This window comes from Leopardus geoffroyi, chromosome D4, assembly GCF_018350155.1.
Source record: "Leopardus geoffroyi isolate Oge1 chromosome D4, O.geoffroyi_Oge1_pat1.0, whole genome shotgun sequence".
Taxonomy (NCBI): domain Eukaryota; kingdom Metazoa; phylum Chordata; class Mammalia; order Carnivora; family Felidae; genus Leopardus; species Leopardus geoffroyi.
In genome coordinates this window covers 74979232-74997037 of record NC_059342.1, presented here as the reverse complement: position 1 = coordinate 74997037, position 17806 = coordinate 74979232, and the positions used below count along the sequence as shown (strand labels likewise).

Below are 17806 nucleotides of genomic sequence, written 5' to 3'. Positions count from 1 at the left end.
ACTGATTCTGATTCATCCAAAAATTATGATATAAATATTCAGGGAAAAGGAGAGGACAAATGAGATGTACGAAAGGTCAAAATTGTCATCCTACTATAGCAGGAAGTCAATAGAAGTCTGACATTGATAAATCAAGAGATTAACAATATAAGCATATTTTCTGGAAATACAGACGCATATGCCATAAGAAATCATGAAAAAGCTAAAAAGTGGTTTGTCTGGTGAGCAGGACCGAAAGTAGTAGGGATTGGTAAGCAGGGCACTGCTGTTTCCATTATAAATATTTCAATACTTTTTTTTTTAACTGTGTATACATATTATTTGATGAAGTAACAACTTTCAAAAATACACAATCTCAAAAATTACAGAAGATACTAGGTTGTAAGCTAGCCAGCTAGCCAGTTTAGGTGAAAGGGCCTCCCAGATAGAAGGACTAGCATGTGCAAAGGGCTGGGAGTAACACTGAGAGTGATTTAAACAACTGGAAGTGGATGGAACTGGCTGGAGTTGAGAGTGTGGATACAGAAGGATTCAGAACCAAACTAGCAAAGACAGCAATAAGGAGACCATGATACCACCATGAAGCACCCCAAAGGCATTGTTCAATCACTGGCTGATAACATCATCAGTGGATTCACAAAAAAAAATGACCAATATTTGCAGCAAATTTCTTCCTTTCATGATTTTTGCACTAAAAACAGACTCAAATGCATGACCCAAAGAAAGAAGTTACTGTACAATCAGAAAGTAGAGCCAGATGGTATTTGTTTCCTTCAAGATGCTATGTCAAATTCTTCTATAAGCAATAAGGGGACCTCCCAATGTCCCTCTCAGCTTTGAAAGTGACCTGCCTTTCTCAAGTAAACTCTTGCTCCCACACCTACCTACTCCACCCCCTTAATCTTCCCTGGAATTTTGGGTGCAGAATTCCCTCCAATCTCTTTTTGAGCTCCCATTTGCCACTCTTCCACCATATCCAAAATCTTGGTCTTTGCCATCACTTGAGTGATTTCCTAAGTGCCCTGTTCTCCATTCCCTTATCATTCTGTTCTAGATGTCTCAAACAGACTTGGATCTTTCAAGGAAGGACCTGAGAGATGCTCCCTCCCTACCTTCATGAGGAAAATGGACCCCAAGGAAGGAAATGATTTTCCCCAACGTGAGGCAGCAAACCAAGGGCAGAATCGGGATCACAATGCAGATTGCACCACTTTTGGTTTGTGAGGGCCTCCCTTAGGACTTCAGGGAAAAAAGCTACTAGACACAAGTTGGCAAGAGCCTGAGATTGTGAAATTCTCAGAAATGAATTTCCTTTTTTTTCCCCCCAGAGGAAAATCCAGAAGATTTTTCCTCAATTAAATAAATAGCAATTAATATTTGGGGAAATGTGTTCTGATTATATTTTACAATTTATGTGCTTGGGTTAAGGTATACCCAGATGTAATTATTTTTGTGAAATAGCAGTCAAGATTCTGCAGATTAACTGCTACTTTCTTTAGAAGTAGCAGGAAGTCTCCACATTATTGCTGCTGATGTTTTCTTGTAGGAATTCCTAGGACTTAATTACAAATTATTTTTATTGGACTGGGATGAGGCAGCACTGAATTAATAATGTGTCCTAAACATTAATTTAGTCAGTGATGCTCAGTCATTTTGGTCTCAAGGCTCCTTAGCCTTTTGGAAATCAAGAACCTCAAAAAACTTGTGTTGGTATGGGTTTATCAATAGATATTATTCGAAATGAAAACTGAGAAACTTGACTTATTCATTCATTTAAAAATACCAATAATAAATTACATGTTGACATACATGTAGTGTTTTTAACAAAACACTATATTTGCAAAAAAATAGAAGAGTGGCGTTGGTTTTACACTTTTGCAAATCTTTTTCATGCCTGGCTTAGTAAGAAACCATTGGAAAATCACATCTGCTTCTTCATTCAGTCTTTTGCAGATATCCCACATCATACAGCCTCTGCAAAAACACCACTTAACACTCATGAGTGAATGAGCTTGAAAGAGGACAAAAACATCTCGGTATTTGTGAAAATAGCTTTGACTTCATGGGAACCCTAAAAAGTTTCCAGGGATCCTCAGGGGACCACATTTTAATTACTGAAAACCAGAACTGCTGGTTTAATTAAAATAAAAAAGCAAAATGTATTTATTTACTCAAACATTTGTGCTTTTACACTTACCCTTCCCAACCAACCAGAGAAGAGATATGTGTATATCCCACCACGTATAAGAACGTGTTTGTTAGTAAGGACATTGGTGAATTTGTTTTTAAACATTTTGGATGCATAAGCCATGACTCAGGGTCCGTGGGAATTTTTGGGCGGACACCCAATGGCCAAAGTGATGTCATTCAAAGGCGATGGACTTACTTTAGTAAGTAGTTCTTGAATGTTCATTGGGGGCAATTCATTTGGATCCGCCACTCATTCAATAGCTTACCCCAATTCCAATCCATCTGTGTGAAGTCTAGATTCCTGTTTCAGGAAGCAAGGTATTTTATTTTGAAGACTTCTCTTTTCTTGTTTGTGTCACTTTGGATGGGGAGACAATGCCCTAAAGTTGGCATTTGCAGAGCAAAACAATTACCATATCAGTAGTCAGCTGCGCAAATATCAATTTGCACTTTTCTGAGTGCTGGAGTTGAGGGTGAAGAGGACCACGGCAAGAAATGATATGTACGGTATAAGGACTGAGGTTGTGCAGTGAGATGGAACTGGTTTCCAATCTCTTTCTGCGACTTGTGCAAGCTGCAGGATTCTGGGAGTCTCAATATCTCCCTTGGTAAAACTGGGATGACAATGCCAGTCTCCCAGGGTGGCTGGGAAGTTCCTATGGGGTGATGCATGGAACGTGCCTACCGCTGCACTTGACCCACAGGAGAGCTTCATAAATGGCAGCTGTGATGATGCAGATCGTGGTAATGACAATGCAGCAACAGCCCTGTGGTTGGCACAGCCAGTTGACTCAAGGACCCACAGAGGGGCTTCGATGCAGAAAGAAGCCTCCCTTCCCTACTATGTTCTAGCCGTGAAAGCCATCTTACAGATCCTCAATTATGCCAGGCTCCTCCCACCTCAGGGCTTTTTCCTAAACACTATTCCCCCTGCCTGGAAGCACCTGAGCCCCTCTGTACTCTCAGTTACCCAGTCCGCCATGTGTGTTCCACAGGAAAGCTCATCAGGTTTTCCACAAAATCCATAAACAACTAGAAAGGTTTTCTTTGACACTCCTACCCAGTCTCCTCAAGGACACAATCACCCTGAGCTATTTGCTTGATGTCAGCTAATCTGTTTGCCCAAAAAATATGCACATGAGAGCCCCTCTTCCCAGACAACCCCCCGGGGATTTTGGGCTTGGGCTTCCCTCTCTCCCTGCCCTTTTTCTTCCAAAATCTTGTTTGGGAACTTTGCTAATTAAAATGACTGATCTCTTTTGCCTACAAATAAAGAGAGTGCTAATAATCCAAGTATCTCTGTATAATTCTTGGACATTACTCTGAGCGTGATGAACTGTGGTGCGACTCCCTAATTTGTCCAAATTCCCACAGGTCACAAAGCACATCACACAGCCCTCTTCCTCTCCCTGACCCATTGGTGAGCTAAAAGTCAGCAGACTGCCATTTACTTTTGTTCTCAAGACTACTGTTTTAGTTCATTGAAGACCCCTGGCTTTGTTTCAGCATATTGAGAACTAGCCTGAAAAGGGAACAGGTGAATAGCAGACATTTAGACCACAGCCATCATTTCAAAAATAAGACAGCTCCTGTTAAACTGATAAAACCACAAGAGGGAAAACTGAATCTCCATAGTGGCTTCTACAGTGATTTTCTGATCATTGCCTCAGACTTTCCCATTTAGGTTATCCACCTCTGTCCTGCTACATTATTTTTTTAACAAGTTTTCTTTAAGTTTATTTATTTACGTTGAGAGAGAGAGAGACAGAGAGACAGAGAGAGCAGAGAAGGGGCAGAGAGAGAGGGAGAGAGAGAATCCCAAGCAGGCTCCACACTGTCAGCCCAAAGCCCAACATGGGGCTCAAACTCAAAAACTGTGAGATCATGAGCCAAAATCAAAAGTCAGATGCTTAACTGACTGAGTCCCCCAGGCACCCCTAAATTACATATTTAAACACAGCTCTAAACTTGCCACTCTTCTCGAAAATGTCTAATGTGCCACCACTGCCCACAGCCTAAAATTTCAGCTCCTTACCCTGATATTTGCATCCTTCTGGCTGCATCCCACTTCATCCAATTTCTCTTTCTTTGCAACTCCACCTCCCATGTGCAAATGCCAGGTAGCCCAGTGTAAGACTGTCTTGATGAAGGGAGCAATGCGCTGATTTACATTCAAGCCAAAGCTTCTCTCATTGGTACACAGACCAGCTACTTTGAATAGTACTGCCTCATACAGTTCTCTTCCCCTGGAATGCCTTCCACCATCAAAGGTAAGATCATCTATCCTTTAAAGCCACTCATGTGCTACAACCTCCAGGAAGTCTTCCCTATTCATCCCCACTGAAAACAGTCTGTCATTCATACTGCTTCTTATACTACTTACTATCATGTCTTATATTAAAATTCTATATACCCATATCCTAACTCTTCCAATAGGCTACTTGATGGAAATACTATGCCTTATATGCCTCTATTTCTGCCTCCCTCTCCCCCTTAACCCATACAGGTCCTGGCATACAGTGTCAATTAATGGCCTTAAGCAAATTAATTGATAAATAGGTCAAATTTGATCATGACACTCTCCTGTCTAATCTCCTTCTGCATCAATGGCTTCCATTGCACACAGATGAAACCCTAACTCCCTAACAGCAGCTATAAAGCCAGGTATGTTTGTCCCTGTTCACTTTTCCAGGCTCATGCGGCACCACTTCTGCTTGGTGCCTACATACATGTCTCTCCCCCATATGTCCCCTGAACACATAAAATTCTCTCTGGCCTTGGGGCCTTCATACATGCTCTTCCCTCTTTCTAAAACCCACTTCCTCCCATTAATTTTCCAGTCCATAATTTCTGACATTTCAGGTTTCAACATAAAAGCCACATCCTCAAAAAGACCCTCCTGAGTATATTTTAGTCAGGTCCCTGGCAGGAAACAAATGTTACATACCAAGTGGGTGAAATGTTAATAAAGAGCCTATATACCAAGGTATGGCCAGGGTTAAGGGACACCAAGAGATAGCACAGTTAGTCATGGCTAGTAACAGCAGCAAGCCATTACCTCACCTTGGCCTGAAGCAGAAGGGGAGGGAACATGTTCCAGAGCCTGGAGACAGCAGGTGTAAGAAGAAGGCTACCTTACAGAATTGGTGGTCTTCACTTGAGGGTCACAACTAAGTAGCAAGATATGATAGAAAAGGAACGAAGGACATAAATACCCCAGCCTCCTGCTTCTCCCACTGTCCCAGTGGTCAATTCTCAACTGAGAGTAGAGAAGCCCTTTGAAGGCAGCCCAGCCAGGGCAGCCTCCCAGGTATGGTGGAGAAGTGTGGGAAGAAGGATGACAGAAGCTACCCAGCACACCAGCCATTCCCAGGTAGACCCTCCTGTTATTCTGCCTCATAGCAACCTATTCTTCTTCTCCTTAGTGTTCAATAAAACGTTCACCCTCGTATCTTTTTGCTGAACGTCTACAAGCACTTTCAAATTTTAAGTTCCATGGCGGTGAAAGGCATGAGTCTTATTTGATGTGCTCACTGCAGCATTCCCAGAAGCTAGCCTATCATAGGTGCTGGATAAATACTTGCTAGTAAATGTGTGAACATGCAGATCAGTCAGACATAGTAATACATGTAATTAGACACGTACACATCTCAGTTTCAAAGGGAGAAACCTCCTCTACAGAATTAAGAAATGCCAGGAAATTTCACATCAAAGTCAATTCAATGAAAACAAAATGCTGCCTAGCATAGAAAATCAAACTCCAACTTCAAAAAAAAGTTGATCATTTTCTAAGAAGAGAAGAAAAAAAGTCTTTCCTATTAACCTGCTGTGAAAACACTCTGAGCCAGACTAGGTAAGCTATCGTTGTGTTATACTGAATTGTTCTCTACCCTAGTCCACACTGCACATTTAAATAAGGCCAAGTGCAAGCATTCCTTGTTGAACTCTACTTCCAGCAAAACCTTGGCAGCTCCCAAACCCAACTTATAGCTTCAAGAGAAGGAAAGTGCTAGCAAACCCTCCATTCTCTCCTCCTGGTCTTAGGTTTTCATGCATCTCCCAAAAGCCTAGATTTCTATGAGTTCTTATGGTAATATTATGAGGAATTCAGATACAAAACTTTTAAATCAAATTCAACTTAAGTTTGTATTACATGGGAAGTGTATTTTATAGACAGCTGAATTTCACACCCAACCACAAATGTCTACATTTGCTTCTCTCCTCTGTCCCCCAACACATTCACGCTTTGTCGAGGAGGGAGAAAGTCTTCTTCCTTAGGGCATTTTACACAGTATGATTTCAAATACTTCATCTTTCTTTCAGTTCCTCAAATGTGTCATGTGCCATGTTCTCTCCAACCACAGGACTTTCATGTTTGCTGCTCCCTTTCACTGGAAGATGCATCCCTCTTTTCTCCAACTAATTCTGCAAAAATAGACTAATATTTATACCTAGATCATAGAGTGGTTACGAGGACTCATCGGGATAATAACGTAATTAAGATAGTATACATAAGACACGTTAAACAGCTCCTGGCACATAGTATAATCTTGTTTGTTTGTTTGCTTGTTTTAGTAATCTCTACATTCAATGTGGGGCTCAAATTAACCACCCCAAGATCAAGAGCCGCATGCTCCTCCAACTAAACCAGCCAGGCGCCCCATGATCTTGATAAAAATGTAATCATCAATGGGGCGCCTGGGTGGCGCAGTCGGTTAAGCGTCCGACTTCAGCCAGGTCACGATCTCGCGGTCCGTGAGTTCGAGCCCCACGTCGGGCTCTGGGCTGATGGCTCAGAGCCTGGAGCCTGTTTCCGATTCTGTGTCTCCCTCTCTCTCTGCCCCTCCCCCGTTCATGCTCTGTCTCTCTCTGTCCCAAAAATAAATAAATGTTGAAAAAAAAAATGTAATCATCATTATCATTAGAAATTACTCCCAAATTAATATTCAGATCTGTTATCAAATGTTACTAGCTCAGGAAGACTTTATGTCCCCCAGATTAAGTTGAGTATCCCAATCATGCTCATTCCTGTGACTGGCTACCTAATTACAACCCATAATTAGATGAGATTCAAATAATCATAAAAAGAATATATATGTCCATGACTAGGCAGAAAGAAAGAAAAGAAAGAAAGAAAGAAAGAAAGAAAGAAAGAAAGAAAAAGAAAGGAAGGAAGAAAAAGAAACAGAATTTATGTAGCAAGCAAATTTATTGGTCTCCACTCTATCTCTAGTTTCTAGGAAAATATTTCACACTTAGTGGTCAAAATACAAGTTAAATGAGATGAACGGACATCATCTCCTTCTCTGACTGTGGCACTATAATCACCATAATTTTCCACACATTTCCTTCATATCCATTATTTCAAGAGTTTTAAAAGTAAGTATTTGAGGGAATGGATGTATCAAGAAGCCAAATGACCAGAGATTCAAGTTCCCAGAGTCACAGGTGGACCAGAACCCAAGTATCCATACTTCCAATCATATAACATCCTGAGTACAAGCAGAACATGGCACAAGGTGTCTGTTATGGACTGAATTTTTATCTCTTCCCCAAATTCATATGTTGATGCCCTACCCCTAATGTGAATGTCTTTGGAAATGAGGCCTTGAGAGGTAATGAGGTTTAGACGAGGTCATGAGGGTGGCATCCTCATGATGGGATTAGTGCATTTATAAGAAGAGACCAGAGAGCTTGCTTTCCTTCTCTTGGCTACTTGAGATACAGTAAGAAGGCAGCCATCTTCAATACAGGAAGGGAACTCTCACCAAAACCCAACTGTCGTTGCACCCTATCTTGGACTTCCTAACCTCCAGAGCTGTAACAAATAAACGTTGGCTGTTTAAACCACCTTGTCTATGGTATTTTGTTATAGCAGTCTGAGCAGACTAATACAGTCTCCTGTGGAGGACAGGAGGGTGTGGTACTCTGCTGCAATCAAGAGGCCCTCAATCTTCTTTATATAGTTTCTCATACAATTGTTAGAGCCAACTGTTAAAGATTAGTTCTGAGAGAGTGTATGAAGAAAATGCTTATGTTTACCACACTATTTCTTCTTCCTGGACACACAGAAACACTGCATTTTCCAGCCTCCCCTGTTCTTAGATTGGGGTCATATGGCTAGTTCTAGCCAATATAATTCAGGCAGTTGTGGTATAAGCCACTCCCAGGCATGAACTATAGAATATTCCATGTACAGTCTCCCACACTCTCTTCCCTCTCCATAGCCAATTTGGAGACCACAAAGGTTACCCATTCCCTGATAGACTTCATGTAAATGAGAAATACATTTATGGTTTCTTAAGTCCCTGATATTTCAGGGCTAATTTGTTCCTGCTGCCTATCCTAGTAGTATCCTGACTAATACAAAGAGGCAGAGTGAAAAAAGAAAAAAAAAAAAAGGGAAATGAAGAAACCAAGAGTTTGACATCAGCTTATAATATGACATTGAAAAGTCATCTCTCTGGATCTGAATTTTTCATCCATTATACAGAGACATGAATATATCATCATGTATGGTCCTTGATTTTGCAAATTACCTACTCACTGGACTCAGTACTTCATATATGCTTCTCTCCCACACACACACAACCTCTGGAACTGGTGGTAAAGCACACTGTTTTACTAAAGAATTTTTGGGGCGATAAAATGGATTATACCTAGAATGACCATATGTATATGGTTTGGGCTAGGACAGTGCCCAGTTAGACCCATTTTCCCAGTGTAATTCAGTGTAATTATTAATATAAGAGTCCCTTTGGCCTCTAAGGCATCCTGGTTTAGACAATAAATTATAAGTTAAGCTGGTTATATATTACACACAATATATAGCAACTCTTACCTGACATCTCCAAGCTGAGACTCTACCATCCCCCACACCGCTTTCCTGGAGTGCTTTCCTGGATCTCCTACACGCAGCTCATTAGCTGAGAAAGAGCTCAGAGAAATATACCAACTCATAACTCCTCATCGTATTTCATTTCTTTAAACTAGTCACATGGCCCACCTTATCTACAGCCATTGTAGACTTCATGGTGATCTTATGTGCTCAGAAACAAAAACAAATAGGTAAGTATGAGTGAAGGTTTACCAAAATGCCTTTGCCTTCTCTTTGGGAAAATGACTACGGTTTAACCTCAAAGCAGTATCCCCTGATAAAGGTGGGATGACATGGCTAATGGGGAAAATGACCTCTGATTGATAAACAGCCTCTAGATGGGGCAAACTGTGCCTAAATACCTGGTGGAAAGCCATAGATTTGGGACTTTGGAAGCTGTGAAAACAGATATTGGTTCCAACAGAGCTTGGGGCTTTTAAAACAGAGTGGCCCCTATACCCAATGGTATAGTCTCATTATGAGGACACCTGTGTTGTTGGGGGAAGAAGGAAAATAGACTGTAGACTGCCATGAAGATGCCCACTGAGGAGACTCTCTTGGTGCTATGGTCTTGGCCTGCTGTGTTTCCTCTGCGGTGTCCTTCTAAGGGAAGTCATGTGGGTTTGGTTATCTATTCTATGCAAATAATGGCCCTTAGAGAGACAACATCAGCAGGACCTGGAACTTGTTAAAAATGCAATCAGCCCTACCCCAGACCTACTGAATTAGAATCAACATTTTCACAAGATCCGTAGGCAATTCCTCAGCATGAAGTTTAAGAGGGAGTGGTATAATAGATGAACCCAGGATCAGAACTGGTGGTCACTCAGAAGGGGCATAACAGTGGACACAAGCTAATTTCTGCCACTCTTACTCATCCCCGGGTCAAATCAATATCCATGCATATTTTCCTCTTTTTGTTTCTAGTTTTTGCTTGTAATCACAAAATTACTGATTACAAGTAAGAGAGGTTAGATCCTTCTATTTTAGTTTACAATTAGTCAATTAGCCTTCAATCCCAATGCAGCCGAGACAATAGCTTCCACAGTGTTCTAAATGTATTAATTTTTAAACACTCACAACAGGTGTTCTAGGGTGTTTTAAACAATATCAACCCTTTAACCACACTGAAAGGGAAAACAATTGCTATCCCATTGCCAATGACAAATGAGACAGGGGGCCAAGTAGACCCCCTCCAAATTCCTCTCCCCCCAAAATGCTATCACATTAAAGCAAGAGAAAGAGGAAAGAAAGGTAAAGCCATGTGACCTCAGGGGTAGAAGTCAGTTTTGTTCAGCCCGCTCCTTTAAGGGACATTCACAGGGAAACCAAAGACAGGATCTCACAACAGGAGTTCAGTGCCAAGAGTACTTTGACATGCCATGTCTGAGTGCCAGTCCCTTAAGGACAGGGGTCTCATCTTCTAAGGTTTGACCAAACAGAAGGATGAACTCCTTGGGCTGATACCTTATGCTCTTTCAGTTCCCATTGAGGGTTTCCAGCTTGTCCGGCTATTTGTCAGCTATACTCACATTTTCTGATGTGAGGGACAGAATGGGATATCCCAGAAAGCAACTTCACAGAGGAAGGAGAAAAGGGCACACAGGGCTGTGTCAACCACTCTGTGGGCTGGTTTCAGAGGGAAAAATTTAATTTTAATTCTTATATATTCCACATTCCCTAGAAAGAGGCAGTGAAAGGTAGTACATGATATTCAGACAAGGAAATAATAGAATTTCCTATGACCTATAGGAAACTACATATATTAAAACAGAAAACAACATTATATGTGCAGTATTGCCCCACAATATTGCTTGTGGTCTCCCCTCTGCATACAGATTCTAGGTTGTTTCTAGTACCCTTTTGTACCAAAAGCAACACATATTCATTGTAAATAATTTGGGACAAACATAAACATATATAACATGAAAATAAAAGAGTAAATATGCTTAGCAAAATTGCAGCTGGGAAGTTGCAGGAGGGAATAGAAGAAGGAAGGCGAAAATAAGAACAAATGAGCAAAGATGGAGGGAAAGAGCTTGGGAGGGGAGACAGAGGGAGAATGCAAAGGGGGAATGAGGTCTTTGATGATTTGACCCGGGATGATGGAGGAGGAGTTTGGTTGCCTAGATAAACTCAGTGGTTTATGTATCTAGATTGGTGTCTAACACTTCAAGCCAACAAAAGGAAGAGTCCTGATCCCTTCGGACAAATGTAAACCGAGTGCTCACCACGCACCAGGAGGTATTCTAAGGTGTTTAAACAATATCAACTCTTTAACCACGCTGAAAGGGAAAACGATTGCTGTCCCATTGCCAATGACAAATGAGATGGGGGGCCAAGTAGACCCCCTCCAAAAAGTTTCAAGCATTTACTTCACAGTGAGTGCTCAGCAAATGTTTGCTTGAGTAGAAGGAGGTGGGAGAGATGTGAAGTCAGGCCTGTATTTCCAAGACAATGCTCTGAACCCTTCTCCCCCCATGCATACTCCACTACGTCTTCACTGAGGGTACATTTCCCATTGAGGTGCTCCACACATTTTTCCATTCGTTAACACCTTTTGGGGTCCCTCTCATTGATCATCCGTCTTAGGACACTCACATTTTGTTCTTTCAGTCTAACAATAAGCCCCTTTCTTTGTACAGCTGAAACTTTGATGTTAAGAAGCCAAGGTTATGTTGGGACTTTTTTGTTCTCCTTCCCAGTAAAGATAACAGCCACAAAAAGTGAATTGGTGCATTCTGTTGTGGTCAACATGTTTTCTCCTCTGCTTTTTGCTTCACAACTGCAAATATGTGGCACTGCACAGCTAACACATCTGTTCAACTTGAGATGGTTTACTCGGGGAATAAATCAATTTTTACTTCAAAAGCAGGACCCATTGAGCTTCAAATTTCTTAGAAATAAAAAAAAAGAAAAGAAAAGAAAAGCTAGCCCACTTTAAAGAGAAAAGAAAAGGTCATTTCCTGATTTTGCTAACATCAGGAAACAACACTTTAGGACATCTTTCAGTGTTAACCTCAACCCCCAACCAAGTCCATAAATCTAGCACAACCAGAGGATAGAGGTTGTATTCTACATAAAAGAAGTCTGAGTAACTCAGAAGTGAGCCATTCTTCTCTTCAAATGAAACAGATCCTAAACTTCTGAAAAGTTTCCAAATTTCTCTTTCTCCCCCCTACCCCCCTCTTTCTATTTCTCCTTTTTTTCCAAATAACTTTTGTTTGTTGATTTCTTTGCCCACCAATTATATTCCAGTTACTGTTCCAAGAAGATACTAATTTCCTTAGACATCTATGTGTCAGTTCCATCTGCTTTTATTTTGAGACATATGTGTGCCCTTACACTTAGGGGCAAGGACCAGAGTAGGGAAAGAGATAGGAGTTTGTAGAATGGAAGGCAGCAAGAGGGGAGGCATCAGGGAAAGGATCAGGCCTGGGATCTCTTCTCTGAAACAAGCTCATATTTAGACTTCATTTAGGAAAATGGCACGGAGTCTTAAAACAAATGGTGTTTTTCGCAGTGTTAGGTATTTGAATTGGATTTATTAGGTAAATATACAATTTAAACCTTTATCGGGAGCATGCTAGGTGTGGACACATGCAAGCTGTTTATTTACTCCAGGGACATGCTGTGTTCTCAAAGTGATTACAGTGCAGGTGGGGAGACAGAGCTATAGGTAGCTACCTAGAATACAGGCAATAGGATCTCATGGTGCTTATAGCAATTTGTTCTGCAGTCAGGCAGCCCTGGCTCAGAATGCCAGCTCCATCACTCAATATCAATACGACCTTGGAACAACCATTTGGCAGCTCCAAGCCTTAGTTGTCTTATCTGCCAAAGGGGAATAAGAGCACTCATGAGATAATTGTACAAATTAAGTGAAACTATGAATGTAACATGCTTGGCACACAATATGAGCTCACAAAATGTAGGTGGTGGGTGTAATCATAAAACTATTACTGTCATCATTATTGACAAGAGGTAGAAGTGTGCTCTGAAATCCTAAGGAGCAAAGAGAGATAGATTTCTTTCTGAAAGTCAGGGGTGGGCGCTCAGAGAAGGGACAATATTTGAACAGCGACTTCAAAAAATATGTTTTGAATTGCCAGAGCAAGAGATGTAAGAAAGGGCATCTGATGTAGTGGTGAGGATGCTGCCTGCGTGAAAGCAGAGTCAGGGAAGAGATTAGTAAGCTAGGAGTTCAGAATAAACAGTGTACGTGGAGTGGAGCTAGGCTTTTGGTGGGATCAGAACCTGAAAATGAGTCTTAGGAGAGGGCCAGGGAGGCCATGCAAGAAAACGTGACCAGGACTCCACAGACAAGGATGGATGCTGCAAGATTTTAAACTGGAAAAGGAAAGGAGTGAAATGACCTAGTACAATTTGAGTGGGTATTTATTCATTAAACTAATGTACACATCAAATATGTCACCTCAAGGAAGCCTCCCTGGAGAATGATAGATGAGCTTGGGTTTTCCCACCATGCACATAGAATGCCCTGAATTATCTGGTGTTAATATCAATTACATTGTATTGTAATTACATATTTAATTGCCCATCTCACTCTCCTGATTGTAAGCTTCGCAAAGTCAGGGATGACGTGTGGTGTTCAATGCTGTAGGACACTGCCTAGCTCATAGTAGTGCCCTCAAACGCCCAATGGGTGATGCACCGTAGAATAAGTCATCCTGTCTCTCCTCACCTATGTTTTATTGATATGGAAATATCTTTTCCCAGCTTTGCAAAAAAATGCAAATTCTCCTCTCTTCTCTAGATGACAACAGATTTCTTAAGGACCATCTAACCTAGGAGTCTTCTAGTCCTTCAGCTCTCCTGGAAGCCCCTAGATGCCAGGAAAGTGATGTTGTTTTTTGTTGTTGTTTTGTTTTGTTTTTGCCTTGAATTCTCCACTGCCCTAGTGTTTGTTTATTGCTAGTTCTGCATCACTGAAAATCATAAGACTATGTTTCTTTTAAAATATTCTAGTATTTTCATTTGTTAAGATTGGCTCTTATCCTGATTCATTGTGATGCCATGCATTAAATTCATAGATTACCATCAGCCATTTCAGAATATGCTATATATTTCAAAGCACCTATACAAGCAGCAAAAGGTCCATTTTTCCTTTTGAACTCATCTGCTTTTTACGATCAAAGAGAGTTATGCAACCCAGTATGTTTTCTTCTTTGCCCTGGTTACCAAGAAGCTCTGAAGTATACATGTTGTGCTCAACCGCTGAAAACTGTCATCCGCCTGGGTTTCTTAATCTCTTACTCCTTTTGCTTTACTCTACTTTACGTCTTGGCTCCTACCTTTTGCCTTGTTTTAATGGCTTCAGTTCTTATACATCTGTGCATTTAACTTGCCTCAAAACCTTTTTGAAGTGGGCAGGAATAACATGTGTGTGTGTGCATGTGATGTATATATTCATATATATGGATATTACATATCATGCACGAACACACACACATATTCCCAATGCTGAAAGTATACCTGTCTACATATTTTCCAAATCTCTTCTGCCATGCTTCTCTTTCAGCTCCTGTGCCCTCTCCAATAGTCTACTTGGTCACACGCAAATGAGGGTATCTAGCTGCTTTACAATTAGTGAATCCCAAGAAAGAAACTTTTCACATGAAAACATGAGTTAGTAATATTAACATAAGTGCAGATTTTATGGAGGAGTCTGAGGAAACACATTTCTGTTCTTTTCTTCAAATCCCTTCTTTTGTAATACTGCCTTTAGTTGAGTTTATTTTAATACTCTAAATCAGGGGTCAGCAAACTTTTTCAGGAAAGGGCTAAGTAGTAATATTTTAGATTTTGTGGGCTATAAGGCCTCTGTTGCAACTATTCAACTCTGCCATTGTAATGCAAACACAGCTATAGGGATGCATAAACAAATGGGCACGACCGTTTTTCAGTAAAACTTTATTTATAAAAATAGGCAGCAGGCTGATTTGACCCATGACCGTAGTTTCTGTGACCCTAATCCTTCCACATTCACCGTATCTTCAGTCACTAGATTCTCTCAGTGCAGTGTCACTATGGCCAAAACCTACGTCCAATCTACTCATGTTAACCCCTGCAAAACAGAGGGCTGTCCGGTTAATGGGACAAGATCCTTCTTGCGTGTTTCATTGCTTGAAAATACCCTGGAAGAGTTTGCCCTTCTCTCACATATACTAATAGTTTTAAAAAATATTTCTTTCTACCACATACAGTGATCACCACAAGATAACTTTAGATAAATATTACAAATATATTTCCGTCTGCAATAGTATTTTTACAGCCTACAGCCATATTTGAGTTTAGAAAGTGGACTCAATCAAGAGACAGAAAAATGAATCTTCATGTCAACATTCTCCAATGACATGACCCTGATCGCTAACTTTTCTATGCCTTGGTTTTCTCATCTGCATAATGGGGATAGGACTCCATCTGCTCAAAGGCCAGAGCTTAGACCCGATGATCCCTTATAGACTCTTCCCAGAATTTAGACAGATTATTTTCCTAAACCAATGATTTCCAAATGGTTTCAGAAATTTCAATTCCCTGGGATACTTGTTAAAACAGATTTCTGGACCCCAGACTGAGTTTCTGATTGAGTAGGTCTAGGGTGGAGCCTAAGAATCTGCACCACCAAATTCCGCTAGTGTTGGCCAAGGTACCACACTTTGGGTCTGTATGATAGAGATCTCACAGTTCTTTATACAGGGAAACAATGATGGGGCGGGGTGGGGGTGGGCAGTCCTATAGCTGGTTCCTCTTCATCTCTCCAAAATTCTGTTCTTTCTTGAAGGGATGAGAGATTAGTTCTGTTTGTCCACTAAGTCTCAGATGCTACAGCCACACCTCAGTAACTAACTACAGGCTGAAAGGAGGCTGGTGGTGACTCTCGTGGGGCCATGCTGGAACATAAAAGCTAATGGGCAGCCAAGTAACCCTGGAGAAGGACAGGGAAATGCAGAACCATTGAGAAGTGACAGACAAATATGCCATCACACAATTCCTTTGTATAAGCCAAACTTCTAGAACCTTCTCTTTCCATAAACACAATATCAACACAAGCATTGACTGAGGGTTGATCATACAAAGGTCCAACACCAAATTGTGCAGGGTGGGAGGCAAGGAATCTGGAGAAGACTGCCCTCAAGAACCCTGAGTCTTATTATGCCAAATGCAAAAGTCACACATGTTCCCACACTTGGCAGAGGTCAAAACAAGTAGATAATTGGATATAATGTTGTGTGGCAGGACCATGGAGTATTCTGAAGAGAGGTTGTTGGCAGGAGTGGGAGACCTGGGCAGGCTTCCTTGGGAGGTGGAGGCAGGTGGCAGAGGCAGGAAGGATCTGAAGCAGCGGCAGGGGGAGGAGCCTGGCAAGCTGGTTGGAATATTAGCAGGGAGGGGATGAGAACAAGCACGTGACTTTATCTCTCTCCGTATGAACCCCCTCAGCTCATCTCCACCTCTCTGCCTCAGTTTCCTGATTTGAGGAATAAGGGTTTTGAGCTAAATCACAAGTTCACAAATTTTGTTCCATCCTGGAGGTACCCCAGGCTAAAAGGTAAATGAGCATGCTGGGCCCAGCCCTCCTCCCCAGTCTTGTTGCCCCTGCATCAGCCAGAATAGCTCTGCTTTCTTACATTTCTATGCTCCCTGTACAGTTTAGCTTCCAGAATGGATTTGAAAGTCACTCAGCAAGAAACTCTATGAAAGCTCTTTCCATTTGTATATTGGGTGGCCAAATGGAAAGGAGAGAGAAGCCAGGCAGCACAAGGGATGAGACCACCAGGTTGGCCCAGCTAGAGTCTAGAGCAGCTGGGCAGCCAGAGGGGGTGAGACCAGCGGGGTGGGAACCAGGGAAGGTTGCAAGCTTGCGTGTGGTGGAGAGGCACGGGGACAGCAGTGAGATCGGGCTCACAAGCTGATGGAGAGGCAAACGGATCTGAAAATCTCAACTGCTCAGAAGGTTCTGAGTCAAAACAAAGGATGATTTTTCCCCCTTGTCAGCCTTCCCTCTCAGGACATTGTACTATATGCAAAACGTGTAACTGTAAGACAAACATTTTTTTCCGCTGCCCTTCTCAGCCCCACGGGCCTTCAGGAAGACCTGCACTTCAAGCACAGCTTTTTTATTTTTCAACACCTACAGCTTTCATTCCATAATCAGAAGTTTTCCACTTTCATCAAAGAGACTGAAGACAAGCCAAGGGAGGGCTCTGTTCTCAGCAGTGCCTGGTAGGTTATGGAGCCCCCGCTACCCGCTCACTGCCCGTGCCCACCACTGGACACAGCTGTCTCACCAGATCAGCTGGGCATGCACCCTGAGGACACTGACTTGCTTCATTCCTACCTCAGTGACCAAACCAGATGAACAGGTTTACCCACTTCTCCCAAAACCAGGCCCGACTTGGGGCCCAGGGGTCATCAGCTTCCTCAATCGCAAAATAGGTATACTTTATACCATTCGAGTTGGCCCAAGAAAATAATTTACCTCTTGATGACTCTTCTATCTCCAGGATCTGTGATTTTATAGATTCACGGGGGAGGAATATTCAGGCCAATCCCTAGAGCCTGACCCAATTCAGGTGATGCTCAGAAGTCTGGGTTTTTCTGCTCACAAGTCTGCAATTGTGGCAGTGGTAATAATCCAAGCTGGGCTTTGGATACAAGACGTTTCCTTATGAGGAGCTGGGATTTCTGCTGGCTCTCAGAGATATACTGCAGCCA

At 41.8% G+C, this 17806-nt stretch overlaps 1 long non-coding RNA gene across 1 annotated transcript in view; it reads right to left on the bottom strand.

Moving 5' to 3' along the window:
* LOC123593344 overlaps nucleotides 1–17806 on the bottom strand; it is a 131206-nt gene that overhangs the window by 61635 nt on the left and 51765 nt on the right. The gene's annotated exons all lie outside the window — the stretch shown is intronic.